The following is a 25,942-nucleotide window of genomic DNA, read 5'->3' on the forward strand; positions in this document are numbered from 1 at the left end:
CTTTGGGTGGTCCCTATGATGCTTGGCGGAATGTAGATTGAACAAATGCGAAATCTACTAGAAGATCAAATATTTGTATTCGATGTATGCAACTCTAGTTCTCTTGGGGGACAATCAAAACGAGGTGCTCTACTTCCCAGTGTCTATAATGCAATATTTTCGATGAATAAAGTTTCCGAGGGGTGTTGTCAGTATACAAGTTAAGGAACTCCGGGTCCCTTGGGTACAATCACATACGCCACCTCCCAGTCTCTACAATGTGAAACCTGGATATGGGTTCTGGCTTCGAAGGTATTTTCTGTAGTTTTATGGATATCTGTATGCCGAACCACAATTCATTAAAATGTTAGGATTTTTTGCCACTGTAGAACTCTTGATTTGGGAGTGTATGCACAAATTCCTCAATTAATCAAATTTGGATATAATCTTAACACGTAGTTGGGAACGCTGGGATTTGTTATAGGCTAGTAGAGAGGTTGTAATCAATCCTTTAGAAGACAAACTCATGGGTACAGGTACAACCATCACAAGCCTTAGTGGATATATTTAACTGGATTTGCCAAAATATATTTTTGAGAAGTTGGAATTTATACTTTTCTCGTAGAAAACCAAAATTCACATATTTTGACTTAAGTAACTCCGAAGTGTTATTATACACTTAAAAGTAGAATAACTTTAGAGATTTCGTGGATTAAATCAGATGACTATTTTGGCGCACGTCTTTTCTGGTTAGCTGATCAAAACGACAAAAAGGAAGTTCCTCTGACAATTTCCGTGTGGGTGGCTAATGTTTCGACGTCATAACTTGTCAAAATTGATAATCCAAACAAAATCATGTGTTGCTTACAACCATCTGCTGCCTATAATGTTTATCGATTTCCATGCTTAATATTATAAAAAAGCTAAATTGCATGCGACAAAATAGTTTGGTAAACGTTCATTTTGTGTCCCAAGACGTTAAAATTTAAATAGGTTTATAGAAAAAAGTCCATTACATCCACTGTCACTACCAGAATTGAAAAATTTACTTAAAGATTCAGTATTAAATGTACATATTCAGAACATGATCATATTATTGAGCTTAGCTCTACGTAGTTGAAACTGTTATATAGTTATGAGTAGGTTTTAAGTTTTTTTTATCATAATATAAAAACAAGTAAGAAAAGCGTTAAGTTCGCCGGGCCGAACTTTTTATGCCCTCCACCACGGACTGTATTAAAGTGAATAGGTACAATTAGTTTTATTTCGTTTATGAAAGTACTAAACTCTTCCTTTTATTGCAGGAGTAGTACATATATCTGAACTGATAATACACCCTTCAAAACAGCTAATATGGGGCGACATTTTTGTTGTTTCCAAAACATGGGCCAATATTTACAATTTTCCGAATTGAGCGAAAAATTGGGCAAAATCGACTAGACCTAAACTTGGATATTCTGGATTTGGAGGCTGTAAAAAGCGTTAACCTGTACCGATAAATTTCTGGAGGAAAATTTCGTAACCCCAGCGAAGACTAAATACCAAATTTCAGTTATTCGCATTGAATATTGTGGCTAAAACTTTCAAAATACCGAAAATTGGGAGGGATCTTTCTATGGGGGCTATATAAAAACATGGAACATTTTCAGGTGGGAAGCTTTATACCACCAACGGAGATTAAATATTATATTTCATCCGTTTCGATGGGATATTGATGACACAACCTTAAAATACCGAAAATCGGAAAGTACGCTTCTTCAAATAAGAAAAGGGCTTATACTGATAATTCTCTTCTGCAATATTTTATACACCCATGGCAATTTAAATAATAAATTTCAGTCATATCGGTGGTATATTGAGGCCACAACTATGGGGGTATTTGTTTCATACCCCTATCAAAAACTTAATACCAAATATCACCTATTTTGGTGGAGAACGAGCTATATGTAGAAAATCGGGAGGTACCGTTCTATTGGGGCTCTATGAAGACATGAACCTATACCGACAAATTTTAGCTGAAAAGTTGTATACCCTCAACGAAGACTAAGTACCATCTTGCAGCCATTTCCGTGTTATAATGAGGCTAAAACCTTCAATATGCCGAAAATTGGGATATACCGTTCTATGGGGACTATATGAGGGCGTGTGACCTATACCGATAAATTTCATATGGAATGTTTAATACCCAAAGTGAAGACTAACCATCAAATATCAGCCATTTCGTTGGAATATTAAGGCCACAACCTTCAAAATACCGAAAATCGGGAGGTACCGTTCCATGGGTGCTACATGAAAGCGTAGATCTATACCGACAAATTTCTTATGGAATGTTTTATACCCAAAGTGAAGACTAACCACCAAATGTCTGCCATCAGATTCACCATAGTTGTACCCAATTGAACTGTTCTGTTTTGTGAAGTATGGAAAACCTGCCTATTGGAACTCGAAATTTGACCTGATGACGTGGTAGCGATATTTGGGTTAGTTTGATTGGATTGGGAATTGGTTGGAAGAAATTCTGATTGCAATGGGGGTTGCGACGTCGTCGTTCTATTATTAGAACTGTTATTTTTACCGTATCATGATGGAGTAAAGTATGATGACGTTTGTTGCACCTTGAACAACTGTGGGAGCTAGTGCAATTCCTAACGTCATGACCTCGAGACAGACAATTAATGCAAAGCTTGTGTCGTTTTGCTAGGGAGTATCGGTCGGCCGAAGAGCGCTTTTTAAATTCTGGACATAATCTTAAATGATGAAGTAGCCTGGGACACAGTATACAACACTTTTCAGCAGAGGATTGTGAAGATTTGGGTGGAGCCGCATTCGTAAAATGGGTCCTAACTTTCTTCTGCTATGATCGTTTGTTCGAATCGATTCCTTTTATATCCCTATGACAAGTAAGTGTTTGAATTCTTTCCGTTAGAAAGATATCCAAATCTTTCCATGAAGACAACACAGATTTATTTTTTATACTTTGTTCCCACAGCGTAACTGTAATTTTGGGAAGCCGTTGCAGACAAAGGAAAACCAATATTGGGTCCCAATTTTCAGTAGCAACTTCATAAATTGCCATGGCAGAAATTCACCCATTTATACCTCGTTGCAGACCTTTCAAACCTGCGCTCGTTTCATTGTCAAGAACTGGAAGATCAAAAAGAACCTTGAGTTGGTTGTTAACCAGAATGCGAACATTATCATAGGTTTCTTTTAAAGATTTCCAGGCTAAACTAAAACTTTTATGAGTTAGAGGGAATTTTGTTACAATATCTCGCGCATCGCCACTCGTTTTCTTTAGCAGATGACACAATTTTTCAATATCGCTAAGACGAGAATTATCAATATAAATAGCCGAAAAGAAATCCCTGAACGTTGGCCAAGTAAGAATGTCGCCATTAAATACATCGATGTCACATGGTGGAAGGTTAATGCTATGGATGCAAGTATCAGCATTGGAAACAAAAGAACCCTCACCAAAAATACCACTTTGACGCGAAACGTTTAGACCCGAAGCAATGTCTTCTTCTAGAGGCTGTGCTGCACGTGGAGTGCTTGCTTGATTAGATACCCTAGCTGGAGTTTGATTCTTCATTGAAGGACGAAATTTGTCTATTTTCTTATTTACAGCTGATAATATCCTAACATAGGATTTAAATGCAACATCATACTTGCTATTAAGGGACGTGAGTTCATTAGCCGAAGGCTGATCACTTGACTGAATCTCATCTAGGCAGTTGTCAAAGAGATCTTTAACCTTATTCCAAAGTAGCTTAGCTTAATCCCCATAGGACTTAAATGCAACATCATACTTGCTATTAAGGGACGTGAGTTCATTAGCCGAAGGCTGGTCACTTGACTGAATCTCATCTAGGCAGTTGTCAAAGAGATCTTTAACCTTATTCCAAAGTACCATAGCTTCATCCCCATGAATTTCCAAGGAATACGTGTCAAGCTCTTCATCTGGAAGAGTTTCAAATTTCGCAACGAACTCTACCCGAGAATCAGTGGCTCTGATAAAGGATTGAAGAGAGCTCAAAGGCATTTTGATGGGTTAATTGACTTTTAAAACCAAATCCAAGACTAAGAGCACACGTATGCAATAAATTTCCAACAAAAATTTGTTGAAAATTCGAAAATTGACCCAAAAAACTGTTACTGAGACAAGCTTGCAAAAAAATAAACTTGAATTAAAAATTAAAACCCAAACATCAATGTGATTCGTATCTCAAAGAAAGAAGAATTGGACAAAAGCTCTATTAAAAACCAACAAAAATATTTAATAAGCAGCAAAAACCAATAAACTGCACGGTAAATATGAAATGGAAGAAACTTTTCCTTAAAATGTAGCGAAAATTACACCAATTCGAGACAAAAGTAGAAAAAAAATCAAATTTCACTTTTTTCAGTGTGTGAAAAAACTATAATTTTCTCTCAGTGTATGCGTACATACAATCACTGATTAAAAACACTAAAAATTTTCAAAAAATTCAACACTTTTTCAAAAAAAATAAACCGAAATTTTTCGTAGAAAATTCAAAAAATCACCAAAAACACTAATTGATGTAGTGTGCACGGACTGTAAGATGCACACGACCAAAAAATATTTAAAATGTTTCAAAAAGTATAAAATTCAATAAAAAATCAAAAGCAAAATATATAAAACTATAATTTATGAAATGAAAAATAACATAATATACATTCGTAATTATCGAGGACCGACTGTACAGTAAACAACGATCTTCCAAAAATTTTTTATTCGCGTACGTATTTGTAAAAATACCCGAAAATATTTTCCAAAAATTTTTATTAATTTTATTTGACAAAAAAATTATTACCAAAAAATTTATCACGCCACTTGGGTAACCCTATTCGTGTATATACAAAGGTTCAATGTGGGAACAGTGAGAACACCATCCAGCATTAACAACACCAACAGTACTAGCTAATGCAGTCAATGTGGTTCACTGAGTACCTGTATATTTTGTTTTTGTATTTCTCTAATTTCTTTTTTTTTTCTTTAGCCTTTATTTTTTGTTGTGAAACACTATGTAGGCTTTTTGTATGTGGATAAAAAAATATTAAAAACCACTGACCGATATTTGGGCACTTTTTCACTGTTCTCACTTGTTTTAAATTATTTATTTTGTTATTCTCTTAAGGGAATATCACTTTGTATGCGACCGATTAGGTTTGACGGGCAAATAAAACAACAACAACAACAAGCCGCGTAGTGTAAGACGACCGTAGGTTATGCGATTTATTTGTAAATATTTTGTAAACAAATTTATTAAAATGAAACACTCGCGATTGCACTCTTAAATAGAGATACGTACCTTGATTTTTTACTGATTTTATGAGGGAAATGAGGGTGAATTGATGAGGTGATGGATTTGTTGTGTTTTGATTTGATTCTTCTATGGAAATAGAAGAAGAGAAAGACCTTTTTAATTGTAGTAAACAATTTTCTATCAGGTTCGCTCTGGACCAAATGTTTGCGTAGCAAATAAATATGGAAAAAAGAGAGAAATAAAACACAAATTTTTTGGCAGTAAATAATTCAAAATATAGTTGGTTTTATTGAGAAAATTGGGTTTGTAATATTATCGTATATAATATTTACCTTTGTATAAGCTGTTGCTTAAGCGAAACTCAAGAACGAATTAACAAGTGTCAACAACGAAAAGCGTAGGTGTTGTAAAGTGGCGCTCAATGCATTAGTTACTCGCTAGAAGTTTGTACTGATTTGTACAGTTCTACTTTGTGCCGTAAGCGCAAAGTTGTACTTCAAAGTAGCAAAGAAATTGTAACGTATGCAAAAGTTTTTGAAAATAAATCCAGAAAGTATAGAATGGTTTAATTTTGAATTAAACACTATGCTTCTCGATCAAAACAAAACTGAGAGAATACAATTTTTTTCTTCTTCATTTCTATTTCACTCATATGAAATAATATAGCTCAAAAGCAAGGAATTAATGTAATGTAATAAACAAAACAAAACTGAGAGAAGACAAGTTTTTTTTTCTTCTTCATTTCTATTTCACTCATATGAAATAATATAGCTCAAAAGCAAGGAGTTAATGTAAAGTAATAACAAATATGATGTCAATGGACATCATTACCATTGAAAGAGCGTAATTACTTCTCCTGTATCAAAATCTATACTCTTTCTTGTATTTAAACAAAGAGAATTATTAAGGTTTCAGAAGAGACTTACCCACACTGGATGATGATGTTGGAGAAGGCCTTTTCCAATATCAGCTTCCGTGGATACCGCTGGAACAAAATGTAAATTAAATCCGCTCGCTTGTTTTGCTACTTCCTTTTGAGCTAATTTCTAAGGCACGTAACTTTTTCCATAGGTCATATTAATGCTTTTTCAATATGGAAAATTTTAATATTATGGGTTTTTAATACCTTTGGTATTCAAAAATTTCAAAAAATTTTCTGTATTTAGAGTTAGAATGGTTGAGATTGACTTTAAAATTTTAAACTCACTTTGTGCACATGGAATATATTAATATCACTTTTTTTATTTAACATTGCAACATTTTTAAGACTCTTTGAATTCCGCTTGTGAAGTTTAGGATTTTATGTGCCTTTTTTTTCCAATTTGGAATCATATTTACACTTTTTAATGGGCAATTGATATTAAATATACTTAAATGTTCACAGTTTGTACTTAATGTACAGTCTTCAACTGAAGAAGATCTAAATTAGGTGGTGATGCATAGTAAAAGTAGATCCCGGTCTGCGGAAGGTGGGCAGGGATGTTTTAATCATGTGTTTTGTTTTTGTCAATTCTGCCAATGCAAGTGTTGAGTGGATGTAGTTTTGAAGCCGTTTGCGGATTCTGTTCCGTTTTGCTGTTTTTATTGATTGTTGCTTCCCAATGGGTAATTGTCGATTTTAGTTGCAGACTTCTACATTTCTGTTCTCTATGATCTGCATTTTAACCTTTGGGTGGTCCCTATGATGCTTGGCGGAATGTAGATTGAACAAATGCGAAATCTACTAGAAGATCAAATATTTGTATTCGATGTATGCAACTCTAGTTCTCTTGGGGGGCAATCAAAACGAGGTGCTCTACTTCCCAGTGTCTATAATGCAATATTTTCGATGAATAAAGTTTCCGAGGGGTGTTGTCAGTATACAAGTTAAGGAACTCCGGGTCCCATGGGTACAATCACATACGCCACCTCCCAGTCTCTACAATGTGAAACCTGGATATGGGTTCTGGTTTCGAAGGTATTTTCTGGAGTTTTATGGATATCTGTATGCCGAACCACAATTCATTAAAATGTTAGGATTTTTTGCCACTGTAGAACTCTTGATTTGGGAGTGTTTGCACAAATTCCTCAATTAATCAAATTTGGATATAATCTTAACACGTAGTTGGGAACGCTGGGATTTGTTATAGGCTAGTAGAGAGGTGGTAATCAATCCTTTAGAAGACAAACTCATGGGTACAGGTACAACCATCACAAGCCTTAGTGGATATATTTAACTGGATTTGCCAAAATATATTTTTGAGAAGTTGGAATTTATACTTTTCTCGTAGAAAACCAAAATTCACATATTTTGACTTAAGTAACTCCGAAGTGTTATTATACACTTAAAAGTAGAATAACTTTAGAGATTTCGTGGATTAAATCAGATGACTATTTTGGCGCACGTCTTTTCTGGTTAGCTGATCAAAACGACAAAAAGGAAGTTCCTCTGACAATTTCCGTGTGGGTGGCTAATGTTTCGACGTCATAACTTGTCAAAATTGATAATCCAAACAAAATCATGTGTTGCTTACAACCATCTGCTGCCTATAATGTTTATCGATTTCCATGCTTAATATTATAAAAAAGCTAAATCGCATGCGACAAAATAGTTTGGTAAACGTTCATTTTGTGTCCCAAGACGTTAAAATTTAAATAGCTTTATAGAAAAAAGTCCATTACATCCACTGTCACTACCAGAATTGAAAAATTTACTTAAAGATTCAGTATTAAATGTACATATTCAGAACATAATCATATTATTGAGCTTAGCTCTACGTAGTTGAAACTTTTATATAGTTATGAGTAGGTTTTAAGTTTTTTATCATAATATAAAAACAAGTAAGAAAAGCGTTAAGTTCGCCGGGCCGAACTTTTAATGCCCTCCACCACGCACTGTATTAAAGTGAATAGGTACAATTAGTTTTATTTCGTTTATGAAAGTACTAAACTCTTCCTTTTATTGCAGGAGTAGTACATATATCTGAACTGATAATACACCCTTCAAAACAGCTAATATGTGGCGACATTTTTGTTGTTTCCAAAACATGGGCCAATATTTACAATTTTCCGAATTGAGCGAAAAATTGGGCAAAATCGACTAGACCTAAACTTGGATATTCTGGATTTGGAGGCTGTAAAAAGCGTTAACCTGTACCGATAAATTTCTGGAGGAAAATTTCGTAACCCCAGCGAAGACTAAATACCAAATTTCAGTTATTCGCATTGAATATTGTGGCTAAAACTTTCAAAATACCGAAAATTGGGAGGGATCTTTCTATGGGGGCTATATAAAAACATGGAACATTTTCAGGTGGGAAGCTTTATACCACCAACGGAGATTAAATATTATATTTCATCCGTTTCGATGGGATATTGATGACACAACCTTAAAATACCGAAAATCGGAAAGTACGCTTCTTCAAATAAGAAAAGGGCTTATACTGATAATTCTCTTCTGCAATATTTTATACACCCATGGCAATTTAAATAATAAATTTCAGTCATATCGGTGGTATATTGAGGCCACAACTATGGGGGTATTTGTTTCATACCCCTATCAAAAACTTAATACCAAATATCACCTATTTTGGTGGAGAACGAGCTATATGTAGAAAATCGGGAGGTACCGTTCTATTGGGGCTCTATGAAGACATGAACCTATACCGACAAATTTTAGCTGAAAAGTTGTATACCCTCAACGAAGACTAAGTACCATCTTGCAGCCATTTCCGTGTTATAATGAGGCTAAAACCTTCAATATGCCGAAAATTGGGATATACCGTTCTATGGGGACTATATGAGGGCGTGTGACCTATACCGACAAATTTCATATGGAATGTTTAATACCCAAAGTGAAGACTAACCATCAAATATCAGCCATTTCGTTGGAATATTAAGGCCACAACCTTCAAAATACCGAAAATCGGGAGGTACCGTTCCATGGGTGCTACATGAAAGCGTAGATCTATACCGACAAATTTCTTATGGAATGTTTTATACCCAAAGTGAAGACTAACCACCAAGTTTCTGCCATCAGATTCACCATAGCTGTACCCAATAGAACTGTTCTGTTTTGTGAAGTATGGAAAACCTGCCTATTGGAACTCGAAATTTGACCTGATGACGTGGTAGCGATATTTGGGTTAGTTTGATTGGATTGGGAATTGGTTGGAACAAATTCTGATTGCAATGGGGGTTGCGACGTCGTCGTTCTATTATTAGAACTGTTATTTTTACCGTATCATGATGGAGTAAAGTATGATGACGTTTGTTGCACCTTGAACTACTGTGGGAGCTAGTGCAATTCCTAACGTCATGACCTCGAGACAGACAATTAATGCAAAGCTTGTGTCGTTTTGCTAGGGAGTATCGGTCGGCCGAAGAGCGCTTTCTAAATTCTGGACATAATCTTAAATGATGAAATAGCCTGGGACACAGTATACAACACTTTTCAGCAGAGGATTGTGAAGATTTGGGTGGAGCCGCATTCGTAAAATGGGTCCTAACTTTCTTCTGCTATGATCGTTTGTTCGAATCGATTCCTTTTATATCCCTATGACAAGTAAGTGTTTGAATTCTTTCCGTTAGAAAGATATCCAAATCTTTCCATGAAGACAACACAGATTTATTTTTTATACTTTGTTCCCACAGCGTAACTGTAATTTTGGGAAGCCGTTGCAGACAAAGGAAAACCAATATTGGGTCCCAATTTTCAGTAGCAACTTCATAAATTGCCATGGCAGAAATGCACCTATTTATACCTCGTTGTAGACCTTTCAAACCTGCGCTCGTTTCATTGTCAAGAACTGGAAGATCAAAAAGAACCTTGAGTTGGTTGTTAACCAGAATGCGAACATTATCATAGGTTTCTTTTAAAGATTTCTAGGCTAAACTAAAACTTTTATGAGTTAGAGGGAATTTTGTTACAATATCTCGCGCATCGCCACTCGTTTTCTTTAGCAGATGACACAATTTTTCAATATCGCTAAGACGAGAATTATCAATATAAATAGCCGAAAAGAAATCCCTGAACGTTGGCCAAGTAAGAATGTCGCCATTAAATACATCGATGTCACATGGTGGAAGGTTAATGCTATGGATGCAAGTATCAGCATTGGAAACAAAAGAACCCTCACCAAAAATACCACTTTGACCCGAAACGTTTAGACCCGAAGCAATGTCTTCTTCTAGAGGCTGTGCTGCACGTGGAGTGCTTGCTTGATTAGATACCCTAGCTGGAGTGTGATTCTGCATTGAAGGACGAAATTTGTCTATTTTCTTATTTACAGCTGATAATATCCTAACATAGGATTTAAATGCAACATCATACTTGCTATTAAGGGACGTGAGTTCATTAGCCGAAGGCTGATCACTTGACTGAATCTCATCTAGGCAATTGTCAAAGAGATCTTTAACCTTATTCCAAAGTAGCTTAGCTTAATCCCCATAGGACTTAAATGCAACATCATACTTGCTATTAAGGGACGTGAGTTCATTAGCCGAAGGCTGGTCACTTGACTGAATCTCATCTAGGCAGTTGTCAAAGAGATCTTTAACCTTATTCCAAAGTACCATAGCTTCATCCCCATGAATTTCCAAGGAATACGTGTCAAGCTCTTCATCTGGAAGAGTTTCAAATTTCGCAACGAACTCTACCCGAGAATCAGTGGCTCTGATAAAGGATTGAAGAGAGCTCAAAGGCATTTTGATGGGTTAATTGACTTTTAAAACCAAATCCAAGACTAAGAGCACACGTATGCAATAAATTTCCAACAAAAATTTGTTGAAAATTCGAAAATTGACCCAAAAAACTGTTACTGAGACAAGCTTGCGAAAAAATAAACTTGAATTAAAAATTAAAACCCAAACATCAATGTGATTCGTATCTCAAAGAAAGAAGAATTGGACAAAAACTCTATTAAAAACCAACAAAAATATTTAATAAGCAGCAAAAACCAATAAACTGCACGGTAAATATGAAATGGAAGAAACTTTTCCTTAAAATGTAGCGAAAATTACACCAATTCGAGACAAAAGTAGAAAAAAAATCAAATTTCACTTTTTTCAGTGTGTGAAAAAACTATAATTTTCTCTCAGTGTATGCGTACATACAATCACTGATTAAAAACACTAAAAATTTTCAAAAAATTCAACACTTTTTCAAAAAAAATAAACCGAAATTTTTCGTAGAAAATTCAAAAAATCACCAAAAACACTAATTGATGTAGTGTGCACGGACTGTATGATATACACGACCAAAAAATATTTAAAATGTTTCAAAAAGTATAAAATTCAATAAAAAATCAAAAGCAAAATTTATAAAACTATAATTTATGAAATGAAAAATAACATAATATACATTCGTAATTATCGAGGACCGACTGTACAGTAAACCACGATCTTCCAAAAATTTTTTATTCGCGTACGTATTTGTAAAAATACCCGAAAATATTTTCCAAAAATTTTTATTAATTTTATTTGACAAAAAAATTATTACCAAAAAATTTATCACGCCACTTGGTTATCCCTATTCGTGTATATACAAAGGTTCAATGTGGGAACAGTGAGAACACCATCCAGCATTAACAACACCAACAGTACTAGCTAATGCAGTCAATGTGGTTCACTGAGTACCTGTATATTTTGTTTTTGTATTTCTCTAATTTCTTTTTATTCTTTAGCCTTTATTTTTTGTTGTGAAACACTATGTAGGCTTTTTGTATGTGGATAAAAAAATATTAAAAACCACTGACCGATATTTGGGCACTTTTTCACTGTTCTCACTTGTTTTAAATTATTTATTTTGTTATTCTCTTAAGGGAATATCACTTTGTATGCGACCGATTAGGTTTGACGGGCAAATAAAACAACAACAACAAGCCGCGTAGTGTAAGACGACCGTAGGTTATGCGATTTATTTGTAAATATTTTGTAAACAAATTTATTAAAATGAAACACTCGCGATTGCATTCTTAAATAGAGATACGTACCTTGATTTTTTACTGATTTTATGAGGGAAATGAGGGTGAATTGATGAGGTGATGGATTTGTTGTGTTTTGATTTGATTCTTCTATGGAAATAGAAGAAGAGAAAGACCTTTTTAATGTAATGTAATAAACAAAACAAAACTGAGAGAAGACAAGTTTTTTTTCTTCTTCATTTCTATTTCACTCATATGAAATAATATAGCTCAAAAGCAAGGAGTTAATGTAAAGTAATAACAAATATGATGTCAATGGACATCATTACCATTGAAAGAGCGTAATTACTTCTCCTGTATCAAAATCTATACTCTTTCTTGTATTTAAACAAAGAGAATTATTAAGGTTTCAGAAGAGACTTACCCACACTGGATGATGATGATGATGGAGAAGGCCTTTTCCAATATCAGCTTCCGTGGATACCGCTGGAACAAAATGTAAATTAAATCCGCTCGCTTGTTTTGCTACTTCCTTTTGAGCTAATTTCTAAGGAACGTAACTTTTTCCATAGGTCATATTAATGCTTTTTCAATATGGAAAATTTTAATATTATGGGTTTTTAATACCTTTGGTATTCAAAAATTTCAAAAAATTTTCTGTATTTAGAGTTAGAATGGTTGAGATTGACTTTAAAATTTTAAACTCACTTTGTGCACATGGAATATATTAATATCACTTTTTTTATTAAACATTGCAACATTTTTAAGACTCTTTGAATTCGGCTTGTGAAGTTTAGGATTTTATGTGCCTTTTTTCCGAATTTGGAATCATATTTACACTTTTTAATGGGCAATTGATATTAAATATACTTAAATGTTCACAGTTTGTACTTAATGTACAGTCTTCAACTGAAGAAGATCTAAATTAGGTGGTGATGCATAGTAAAAGTAGATCCCGGTCTGCGGAAGGTGGGCAGGGATGTTTTAATCATGTGTTTTGTTTTTGTCAATTCTGCCAATGCAATGTTGAGTGGATGTAGTTTTGAAGCCGTTTGCGGATTCTGTTCCGTTTTGCTGTTTTTATTGATTGTTGCTTCCCAATGGGTAATTGTCGATTTTAGTTGCAGACTTCTACATTTCTGTTCTCTATGATCTGGATTTTAACCTTTGGGTGGTCCCTATGATGCTTGGCGGAATGTAGATTGAACAAATGCGAAATCTACTAGAAGATCAAATATTTGTATTCGATGTATGCAACTCTAGTTCTCTTGGGGGATAATCAAAACGAGGTGCTCTACTTCCCAGTGTCTATAATGCAATATTTTCGATGAATAAAGTTTCCGAGGGGTGTTGTCAGTATACAAGTTAAGGAACTCCGGGTCCCTTGGGTACAATCACATACGCCACCTCCCAGTCTCTACAATGTGAAAACTGGATATGGGTTCTGGTTTCGAAGGTATTTTCTGGAGTTTTATGGATATCTGTATGCCGAACCACAATTCATTAAAATGTTAGGATTTTTTGCCACTGTAGAACTCTTGATTTGGGAGTGTATGCACAAATTCCTCAATTAATCAAATTTGGATATAATCTTAACACGTAGTTGGGAACGCTGGGATTTGTTATAGGCTAGTAGAGAGGTGGTAATCAATCCTTTAGAAGACAAACTCATGGGTACAGGTACAACCATCACAAGCCTTAGTGGATATATTTACCTGGATTTGCCAAAATATATTTTTGAGAAGTTGGAATTTATACTTTTCTCGTAGAAAACCAAAATTCACATATTTTGACTTAAGTAACTCCGAAGTGTTATTATACACTTAAAAGTAGAATAACTTTAGAGATTTCGTGGATTAAATCAGATGACTATTTTGGCGCACGTCTTTTCTGGTTAGCTGATCAAAACGACAAAAAGGAAGTTCCTCTGACAATTTCCGTGTGGGTGGCTAATGTTTCGACGTCATAACTTGTCAAAATTGATAATCCAAACAAAATCATGTGTTGCTTACAACCATCTGCTGCCTATAATGTTTATCGATTTCCATGCTTAATATTATAAAAAAGCTAAATCGCATGCGACAAAATAGTTTGGTAAACGTTCATTTTGTGTCCCAAGACGTTAAAATTTAAATAGGTTTATAGAAAAAAGTCCATTACATCCACTGTCACTACCAGAATTGAAAAATTTACTTAAAGATTCAGTATTAAATGTACATATTCAGAACATGATCATATTATTGAGCTTAGCTCTACGTAGTTGAAACTGTTATATAGTTATGAGTAGGTTTTAAGTTTTTTATCATAATATAAAAACAAGTAAGAAAAGCGTAAAGTTCGCCGGGCCGAACTTTTTATGCCCTCCACCACGGACTGTATTAAAGTGAATAGGTACAATTAGTTTTATTTCGTTTATGAAAGTACTAAACTCTTCCTTTTATTGCAGGAGTAGTACATATATCTGAACTGATAATACACCCTTCAAAACAGCTAATATGGGGCGACATTTTTGTTGTTTCCAAAACATGGGCCAATATTTACAATTTTCCGAATTGAGCGAACAATTGGGCAAAATCGACTAGACCTAAACTTGGATATTCTGGATTTGGAGGCTGTAAAAAGCGTTAACCTGTACCGATAAATTTCTGGAGGAAAATTTCGTAACCCCAGCGAAGACTAAATACCAAATTTCAGTTATTCGCATTGAATATTGTGGCTAAAACTTTCAAAATACCGAAAATTGGGAGGGATCTTTCTATGGGGGCTATATAAAAACATGGAACATTTTCAGGTGGGAATCTTTATACCACCAATGGAGATTAAATATTATATTTCATCCGTTTCGATGGGATATTGATGACACAACCTTAAAATACCGAAAATCGGAAAGTACGCTTCTTCAAATAAGAAAAGGGCTTATACTGATAATTCTCTTCTGCAATATTTTATACACCCATGGCAATTTAAATAATAAATTTCAGTCATATCGGTGGTATATTGAGGCCACAACTATGGGGGTATTTGTTTCATACCCCTATCAAAAACTTAATACCAAATATCACCTATTTTGGTGGAGAACGAGCTATATGTAGAAAATCGGGAGGTACCGTTCTATTGGGGCTCTATGAAGACATGAACCTATACCGACAAATTTTAGCTGAAAAGTTGTATACCCTCAACGAAGACTAAGTACCATCTTGCAGCCATTTCCGTGTTATAATGAGGCTAAAACCTTCAATATGCCGAAAATTGGGATATACCGTTCTATGGGGACTATATGAGGGCGTGTGACCTATACCGACAAATTTCATATGGAATGTTTAATACCCAAAGTGAAGACTAACCATCAAATATCAGCCATTTCGTTGGAATATTAAGGCCACAACCTTCAAAATACCGAAAATCGGGAGGTACCGTTCCATGGGTGCTACATGAAAGCGTAGATCTATACAGACAAATTTCTTATGGAATGTTTTATACCCAAAGTGAAGACTAACCATCAAATATCAGCCATTTCGTTGGAATATTGAGGCCACAACCTTGAAAATACCGAAAATCGGGAGGTACCGTCCTATGTGGGCTATATGAAGGCGTGGACCTATATCTACAAATTTCCGGGCGATAATGATGAAACCTTCAAAATACCGAAAATCGGGAGATATCGTCCTATTGGGTCTATATCAAAACCTGGACCTATATAAACATTTTATGGTAGAAATATTTTTAAGCCTGTGGAAACACAAAACACAAACTTACAACCGATTCTGTCGTCAAATGGGACTAATAAATATAAAATATCATAAAGTGACGCGTATTATATATGGGGCGTTATATTGGACCTAAATAAACAAACATTGGTAGAAATGTTTATAGCCTCTGGATACACAAAACACCAAATTACAGCCAATTCGGTGCTCAAATGGGACTAATACATTCCAAATATCTTAAAATGACGCGTAATATATATGGGGTCTATACCAAAACGTGGACCTATGTAAACATTTTATGGTAGATATGTTTCTTAGCCTCTTGAAACGCAAAATGCAAAGTTACAACCGATTCTGTGGTCAAATGGGACTAATACATTCAAAATACCTTAAAATGACGCGTGCTGTACATACATACATGGGGCCATATATGGGGGCTATACCAAAACGTGGACCTATATAAACAAAATTTGGTAGAAATATTGTTTAGCCTCTGGAGACACAAAGTATCAATTTGCAACCAATTCGGTGGTCAAATGCGACATATATCCTAAAGTTTCCTTAAAACGACGACGCGTCACTTTATATGGGGGCTATACGAAAAAGTGGTCCTACATTGCCCGCTTTCAATACCAAAAGTCCTACATACATATAATATATTTTACCAAAACTTCATGCACCTACTTCAATCCGTTCGGTTTGATTTCCACAGACGGACGGACATTGCTACATCGATGTAGAATTGCACGCTGATCAAGAATATATAGAGTTCGTGGGGTCTACAATGATTATGCTGAGTAGTTACAAACGGAATGACAAACTTAGTATGCCCCCCATCCTATGGTGGAGGGTATAATAATTCACATAGGTTTTTTGTTAATTTTTTCCTCCAATTTCGATATTATATTCTATTGTATTATATAAATTATCAAGTCTAATATTTAAGCTGAAAAAGGGCCATATCATTAAACTCTTATTATGTATGTAACAGATTGAAACAAATTGTATATATCACAAAATAACCCAGCAAAATTTGAAGGAAGGGGTTCAATGCGATGACGTGATTTCATGGCATCTTTTGTATTGGTTCAAACGAAGTCGTGAAAGATGCGATCTTTTCATTAGCATTTGAACCCATGCAAAGGAAGTCGTGAAAGATCCGATCTTTTCCTCAGCATTTGAACCCATGCAAAGGAACTCGTGAAAGATCCGATCTTTTCATCAGCATTTGAACCCATTTCATCTATCCAATAGAGATGAATTTAGTGTTTTTATTTATACTATATCCTTGATGTTGTCAGAGACTCGGAAACACAACCAACGTTGTTGAAACTCTCATCGTAATGATAATGTCATTGCAAAGGGTTGGTGAAAATGACATGCCAAAGCATTGGTGGAAATGACATGCCAAACCATTGGTGAAAATTACATGTCAAAGCATTGGTGTAAATGACATGCTTTGGATCCAAAAATGTATAGCATCTTTTGGGGTCCACGCTCATATAAAATTCATCGATGAAGATGCTAAAAAGATGACATGCCAGATCACTTGCACCCATGATTGAATGGCATCTTTGTCATTGAACATTTTGGTGGGAAATAAAATGAATTGAATTGATTATCCTGAAAAATAATGCTATAAAGGACAATTAATTTGTCTGTTAGGATTTTAATGGTCAATTTTTTTATAAATTTATTTATTATACAAATTCGATACAAAGTCGTCCCGCGCCAGAAGGCATGAGTGGGACAAGTTAGCAATTTATAATACTGTTATATATTGTGCTTCATAAAATTTTACTTCATACATACTTACTTACTTAGTTGGCCCATTACAGAACATTGGTTCCATAGACCGAACTAAGAAAAGATCTCCATTCCTCTCTGTTGTTCGCTTGACTTTTTGGAATACCGCGCCTTTCCATTTCTTCATCCACTTGTGTGCTCCATCGAAGCTTAGGCCTGCCGATTCTGCGTACACCGCCATGTGGCATGTATTCATACTCCTTTTTAGCGGGTTCATCATCGCTCATTCTCATAATATGGCCTAGCCAACGCAATCGTTGCATCTCGATACGTTTAACTATATGCATGTCTTTGTATAGCGTATATAGCTCGTGGTTCATACGACGTCGATATTCACCGTCAACGCAAATCGGCCCGTAGATCTTTAGAAGAATTTTCCTCTCAAACACACCAAGCATTGCCTTATCTGCTTGCGCAAGTACCCATGCTTCGGAGCCATACATTAGCACGGGTAGTATCAGCGTTTTGTATAGTGTTATTTTTGTTTGACGAGATGTGGCTTTGTTTTTAAATTGCTTACTTAATCCATAGTAGCATCTGTTGGCCAATACAATTCTTCTTCTTATTTCACAACTGATGTTGTTTGTTGTGTTTATGGCAGTGCCGAGGTAGGCGAAGTCTTTAACTACCTCAAAATTGTAGGTACCAACTTCTACGGTTGGTCCGAGCTCTATGGACGCTTTGCGCGTCGACACCATCAATTTGGTCTTTTCGCCGTTTACCGCCAGACCCACTTTCGCAGATTCTGCTTCGACCTTCCTAAAGGTATCAGTTACTTCCTTTACTGATCGTCCCTTGATGTCTATGTCATCAGCATAGGCAAGTAACATGTGGCTATTGGTGTAAATTGTGCCATTTCTTTTGACATTTGCATCTCGTATTACCTTTTCCAGCAAAATGTTGAATAGGTCACACGAAAGGCTGTCTCCTTGTCTGAAACCTCTTTTGGTACAAAATTCTTCGGAGAGGTTCTTTCCAATTTTAACTGAGGACCTAGTATCAGTTAGAGTCATCTTACAAAGCCGGATGAGCTTTGCGGGAATACCAAATTCAGACATTGCATGGAATACCTTTGATCGGAGGGGACTGTCGGATGCTGCTTTATAATAGACAAAAAGATGAAATGTGTCGATCTGCATCTCTTGGGTCTTCTCTAGGATTTGCCGCAGGGTAAATATCTGGTCAATGGTGGACTTGCCAGGTCTAAAGCCACATTGGTATGGTCCAATTATCTCGTTGACCATAGGCTTTATTCGTTCGCACAGTATCCCTGACACTATCTTATAGGCAATAGGGAGTAGACTTATGCCCCTATAGTTGGAGCATACAGTCTTATCTCCTTTTTTGTGGACGGGACATAGGATGATCAGGTTCCAATCGTCGGGTACGCGTTCTTCCTGCCAGATGGTGCTAACTAGCTGATGCATACACCTTATCAGCGCGTCGCCTCCGGTTTTAAACAGCTCGGCTGGTAAGCCATCGGCTCCTGCTGCTTTATTATTCTTCAGCCGGTTGATTGCTGTTTTTACCTCATCTTGGCCGGGTGGTATACATTCTATACCATCTTCTGGGATTGGATCTGCGGTATCATCGTCTTCGCCACTATTGGACACCAGCAGATTGGAGAAAGGTTCCTTCCATATCCTGAGCACGCTATCTGTATCTGTTACCAGATTACCTTGCTGGTCTCTACAGGAGGATGTGCCTGTACCAATGCCATCTGTTTGATGTTTCACTCTTTGGTAGAATTTTCGGACTTCATTCTGGCTCCTGTACATCTCGATTTTTTCACACTCCCGCTTTTCCATCTCTCTCTTTTTCTTGCGGAAAAGACGTTTCTCTACCCTCCTTTTCTCCCGATATCTCTCTCGTGCGCTACGCGTTGCTACTGATTGTAAAGTAGCTCTATATGCCGCATTTTTCTCTTCGGTAGCAGCACGGCACTCCTGGTCATACCATGAATTCCTTTGTGGAGGTCTCTGGAATCCAAGTATGGATTTTGCGGCTGTTTGCATGGAGTGGGCAATATTTTGCCATTGTGTTATCGGGACAAGGAGTGCTCGCGTTAAGCAATTGGGCTACTTGAGTGGAATATGCTGTGGCTATCTGTTGTGTTTGCAGCCTATCGATGTCCAACTTCCGCGTTGTGTCTGTTCGTGCTTTATTTGCAACGTTTAGACGGGTACGTACCTTTGCTGCAACAAGATAGTGGTCCGAATCAATGTTTGCGCCTCGGAACGATCGTAAATCCAACACGCTGGATGAATGTCTTCCATCTATCGCAACATGATCAATTTGATTACTTGTTCTTTGATCTGGGGACAGCCAAGTGCCCTTATGAATATCGAGATGCTTAAATCTGGTACTGCTAACTACCATGTTTTTTGCAGCTGCAAAGTCTATCAGCCTCATACCATTGTCAGATGTTTCACTGTGGAGACTGAATTTCCCGACTGTTGGGCCAAAGATATTCTCCTTTCCAATTTTGGCATAAAATCGCCTAGAATGATTTTAATGTCATGGGCAGGGCAACGGTCATATGTTTCTTCTAAGCGCTCGTAAAATATATCTTTGGTCTGTTCGTCCTTTTCTTCAGTGGGAGCATGAGCGCAAATAAAGCTGATGTTGAAGAATTTAGCTTTTATTCGAATTGCAGCAAGTCTTTCATTCACTGGGGTGAAGCTGGATACCAGATGTTTTAGTCTCCGACTAAATACGAATCCGCAACCAAACTCATGCTTTACGTCATGTCAGCTATAATACAGTGCGGTGACGCCTTTCCCAATCCATCGTATTTCCTGTATGGCAGTAATATCGGCCTTGTACTTTTCAAGTACGTCTGCCAATGCGAAGACTGCACCTTCTCTATAAAGAGTGCGAACATTCCAGGTGCAGATTCGCAGATCATGGTCCTTAAAACGTTTGCGGGGTTCGTCAACATTAGAGGGGTTTGTTTTTCTTTTCTTTCGTTTTTTCATAGTAGGCTGTTTTTTCTAGGGGAGGGTTACTAACCCGACGCCCAAACCCAAGTTTTTAACGTTCTTATGGGTGAACGCGCGGCACATGTATGCTAGCTACCTTTAACGAGTGTTAAAAGCAGTTCCCCAGGTGACACCACGGGGAGGTCAGTGTCCACTTGAGATGAAAGAGGGACCAAGATAAATCCTGGGCTTTGCCATGTTAAAACCGGTCAGGACCGTTCCTTGGTATCTTTCATCCCCTACGTCACTTCATACATACAAAGTTAAATTTATTTGAATATAACATAGTATTTATGGTTACAACAGAAGTGATCCAAGATCTTCAAGAATGTGTTTCTTACAAGCAGATTTAAAAATTGAAATTCGTTGTATACTTTTTTGATTTTATAGGGAGATTGTTATAAACCGTACCTCCAACGTATTCTATTCGTTGTTTGGATTTTTCTAATCTACACCTCGGTACTCTTAAATTAATCATATTTCTAGTACCGAATACGCAAGTCGATTTTCGAGTAATCGATTCCTCGATTCTTTGATTTGAAGAATCGAAAGATCAATTTTTTTTGACTTTTTGATGTACCACGAAAATGAAATATACAGATTACATTGGTAAGAGCAAGACAACAATATTATATTATTTGTTGTACTGATGAACAAAGTTAATCTAACGGTACGGCAGTGTTAATCGCGAAGAATTGTACACTAAAACGTTCACATTTTCAACTAAGAAGTCAACTCGATCGAACGACTTTTTATCCAAGTGAGTTCTAAGTAAGAATCAAAGGATCGAAAGATCGATTTTTAATTACTACGTAAGAATCGAAAAATCGATTTTTGAGTTCTAAGTAAGAATCAAAAAATCGAAAGATCGATTTTTGCTTGGTAATACGTATCCCTAGTACCGAAATGTGATTGATTCTGGCAGAATGATATTGTGTGGTATCCGATATTTGACAAACATCTAAAAACATATTTCAAGATGCCATATTTAAACAAACAATTAATAGGCAAGATGTTTATGCATACATTCATAAAAAACTGCAAAGTGAAAATACTTGTAGGCAAATTGTGCACTAATTTCAGCGCCTTATTTTGTAAGCGTTGCAAGGATTTTAAGTTGACACTATTTTTATTGTAAGCATACGCTGTTATTAAATAATTTATATGTGATTGTATTGAACAATTGTATATCATTAGCTTTAACTTTGCATTTAACTTATTTTTAAACTTAAAAAGGATACCTAAGGCTGGTGATATTTTCATTTTAAGCGATTCTTTATGGACAAGTTGTGGGAAACGGTCGAAAACGAACAAGTTTGGTTTTCGCAGGATTCAAAACAAGACTGTACTGTATTCAAACAGTATAGATGAACCTCGCTCAATACAAACTTTTAAAGCCAAGTCGTGTTTATAAGGATAGAAAAGATATACGTCGCCAGCAACCATGAATAATTTTCCATTTAACTGTAAACTTTTTATATCATTTAGATAAATTGAAAATAGCAAAGCACCAAGACAACTTTGCGATTTATTTATAGTGACATACTGCATTCTATTAGACAGGTAACTTCTAAAAAACAATAAATCTCTAGTTTTTACTCCATAAAAGGAAATTTTTCCAGTAAAATCTCATGATCGACAAGCTTGAAAGCCTTGGTAAAGTCAAACAAGTAAGAAAAGCGTTAAGTTCGGCCGGGCCGAACTTTTTTACCCTCCACCACGAGCTGTATTGAAGTGAATAGGAATAATTAGTTTTATTTCGTTTATGAAAGTACTAAACTCTTCCTTTTATTGCAGGAGTAGTACATACACTCCACGTCAGTAGAATAGAACACCTAAATTTTTGTTAATGTTAGTGTATTTATCCCAAAACGAATGAATCTACGATTTTAATCATGTAGGGATATAAAGCCTATGATGTTCCGTATCAATCACAGAAAGAATTATGTTTCTAGCTTTTCGCGAAATGATTTTCTGATAATTTTTCTGATAGTACTATAAAAAATAGGCATTTATTTTCGGTCATCAGGATAGAACAGTCATTTCATTTTCCTGAATTGTGGAGATATTAACGTCGAATTTTCTTTCAGTCGATAAAGCGGGTCTTTCTAATCATTTTTTACCAATAAAACCATATAAATAATTTCGCGGACGCCGAAATAACAGCGTAAACGGGTTTAAATTGACAGATAATAGAAAAATCTCGGAATATCAATAAGAGTCGCGCAGCTATGTCATATTTCTTCACAATAAGATAGAATATGACACAGACAACATCGACGGATACAATCGAGTGCTTCGAATGCTGAAAAGATGGAACATTTTCAAAATAAGTATGAAAAACGTCAAAATTTCTTATAAAAACCTTGATTTTTTTCTTCAATAAAATGGTTTTTCCGCGAACAAGTCTGCCGTTTAAAGGTTTGGACATGTGTTCCACATATAGAGGAAGATAATCTGATATGAAAACACCCGCTATTTTAATACACTGAGGGAAATTTTAGCACATTTTTCAAATTGAACACACCCTTTGGACTTTGCATTTTATATGTGTTCTTATTTCGGCGTCCGCGACTGTTCTCAATAGTGTTATGTTCCAATAATAATGGACCAGGTTATGCTCTCCATACCGGATTTTACGAATTAGTCGGTTTTTTAACTGAACTCGCATATGTAAAAGCCCCGTTTTCGCGGGAAAACACAGTTATGGAAATTGAGGTTTTAGGTTGCGTAAGCTGCTTTTAAAAAGTACTAAAATTTCGCTCAGTGTACTAAAATAGCGGATGTTTTCATGTCAGATTATCTTTCTCTAAATTATCTTCTTTTTATCTTCCTTTAAACGGCAGATTTGTTCGCGAAAAAATCATTTTATTAAACAAAAATCTAGATTTTTATAAGAAATTTTGACGTTTTTCATACTTATTTTGAAAATGTTACATCTTTTCAGCATCCGAAGCACTCCGTCGAGGTTGTCTGTGACATATTCTATATTCTATTCCATATTCTATATTCTGAAGAAATATGACATAACTGCGCGACTCTTATTGATATTCCGAGATGTTTCTATTATCTGTCAATTTAAACCCGATTGCGCTGTTATTTCGGCGTCCACACTTCACGAAAATAAAATGACTGTTCTATCCTGATGACCGAAAATAAATGCCTATTTTTCATAGTTCTATCGGGAAAATGATCAGAAAATCATTTCGCGAAAAGCTAGAAATATAATTTTGTATGTGTTTGATACTGGACATCATAGGCTTTAAATCCCTACAAGATTAAAAATGTAGATTCATTCGCTTCGGGATAAATAAGCTAACATTAACAGAAATTTAGGTGTTCTATTCTGCTGACATGGAATGTATATCTGAACTCATAATACTCCCTTCAAGACATCTAATATGGTCGACATTTTTGTGGTTTCCAAAACATGGGCCAATATTTAAAATTTTCCGAATTGATCGAAATACATAAAATTGGGCAAAACCGACTAGACCTAAACCTGGATATTCTGGATTTGGATAGTTAACAACGTCGTTCTATGGAGGCTGTATAAAACGTTTACCTGTACCGATAAATTTCTGGAGGAAAATTTCGTAACTGCGGAGGGCTAAATACCAAATTTCAGTTATTCCCATTGAATATTGTGGCTAAAAGTTTCTAAATACCGAAAATTGGGAGGGATCTTTCTATGGGGGCTATAAAAAAACATGGAACAATACCGGAAATTTTCAGGTGGGAAGTTTTATACCACCAACGTATAACCTTAAAATACCGAAAATCTGAAAGTACGCTTTTATGGGGTTATTTGAAGAAACGGGCTTATACTGATATTTCTCTTCTGCAATATTTTATACACCCATGGCAATTTAAATACTAAATTTCAGTCATATCGGTGGCATATTGAGGCCACAACTATGGGGGTATTTGAGGACGTCGACCTATGCCGGCACATTCTATCAAAAACTTAATACCAAATATCAGCTATTTTGGTGGAGAAGGAGCTATATGTAGAAAATCGGGAGGTACCGTTCTATTGGGGCTATATGAAAACATGGACCTATACCGACAAATTTCAGGTGAAAAGTTTTATACCCTCAACGAAGACTAAGTACCATCTTGCAGCCATTTCCGTGTTATAATGAGGCTAAAACCTTCAATATACCGAAAATTGGGATATACCTTTCTATGGGGACTATATGAGGGCGTGTGACCTATACCGACAAATTTCATATGGAATGTTTTATACCCCAAGTGAAGACACCAAATATCAGCCATTTCGGTGGAATATTAAGGCCACAACCTTCAAAATACCGAAAATCGGGAGGAACCATTTTACGGGTGCTATATACCGACAAATTTCCCATGGAATATATTATACCCCAAATGAAGACTAACCACCAAATTTCAGCCATCTCCGTGGAATATTGAGGCCACAACCTTCAAAATACCGAAAATCTGGAGATATCGTCCTATGGGGCCTATATCAAAATCTGGACCTATATAACATTTTATGGTAGAAATATTTCTAAGCCTGTGGAAACACAAGATACAAACTTAGAACCGATTCTGTGGTGAAATGGGACTAATACATTCAAAATATCTTAAAGTGACGCGTACTATATATGGGGCGTTATATGTGGGCTATACCAAAACGTGGACCAATATAAACAAAATTTGGTAGAAATAGTTTTTAGCCTCTGGAGACACAAAATGCCAAATTGCAACCAATTCGGTGGTCAAATGGGTCAAATATCCTAAAATTTCCTAAAAACGACGACGCGTCACGCGTCACTTTGTATGGGGGCTATACGAAAACGTGGACCTACATATCCCGCTTGGAATGCCAAAATTCCTACATACATATAATAGATTTTACCAAAATTTTATCCACGTACTTCAATCCGTTCGGAAGCTAGAGTGATTTCCACAGACGGACGGAGATGGCTATATCGATGTAGAATTGCATGCTGATCGAGAATATATATAGTTTGTGGGGTCTACAATGATTATTTCGAGTAGTTAGAAACGGTATGACAAACTTAATATACCCCCATCCTATGGTGGAGGGTATAAAAAGATTCCCGCTACTCCATGGAATCCCTCATTTAAGCCATTGCATATTTAATTAACCACATTCAGAACGGCTTCTTCTGTACCACATCCCTTTCTAAACCCATGTTGCTGTTCATATAACATATTATTGTTCGGGAAATATCCAAAAAGCAGATCATGAATAATGCTTTAAAAAATTTTGTCTATAGTTAAAAGAAATTTAA

General features: G+C 35.9%; 1 protein-coding gene across 6 annotated transcripts in view; it reads left to right on the forward strand.

Annotated features, from left to right (window-relative positions):
• Positions 1-25,942, forward strand: part of Ca-alpha1D (Ca[2+]-channel protein alpha[[1]] subunit D) — a 1,669,376-nt gene that overhangs the window by 757,662 nt on the left and 885,772 nt on the right. The gene's annotated exons all lie outside the window — the stretch shown is intronic.

This window comes from Musca autumnalis, unplaced genomic scaffold (genome assembly GCF_047663935.1).
Source record: "Musca autumnalis isolate F117 unplaced genomic scaffold, ASM4766393v1 scaffold_6, whole genome shotgun sequence".
Taxonomy (NCBI): domain Eukaryota; kingdom Metazoa; phylum Arthropoda; class Insecta; order Diptera; family Muscidae; genus Musca; species Musca autumnalis.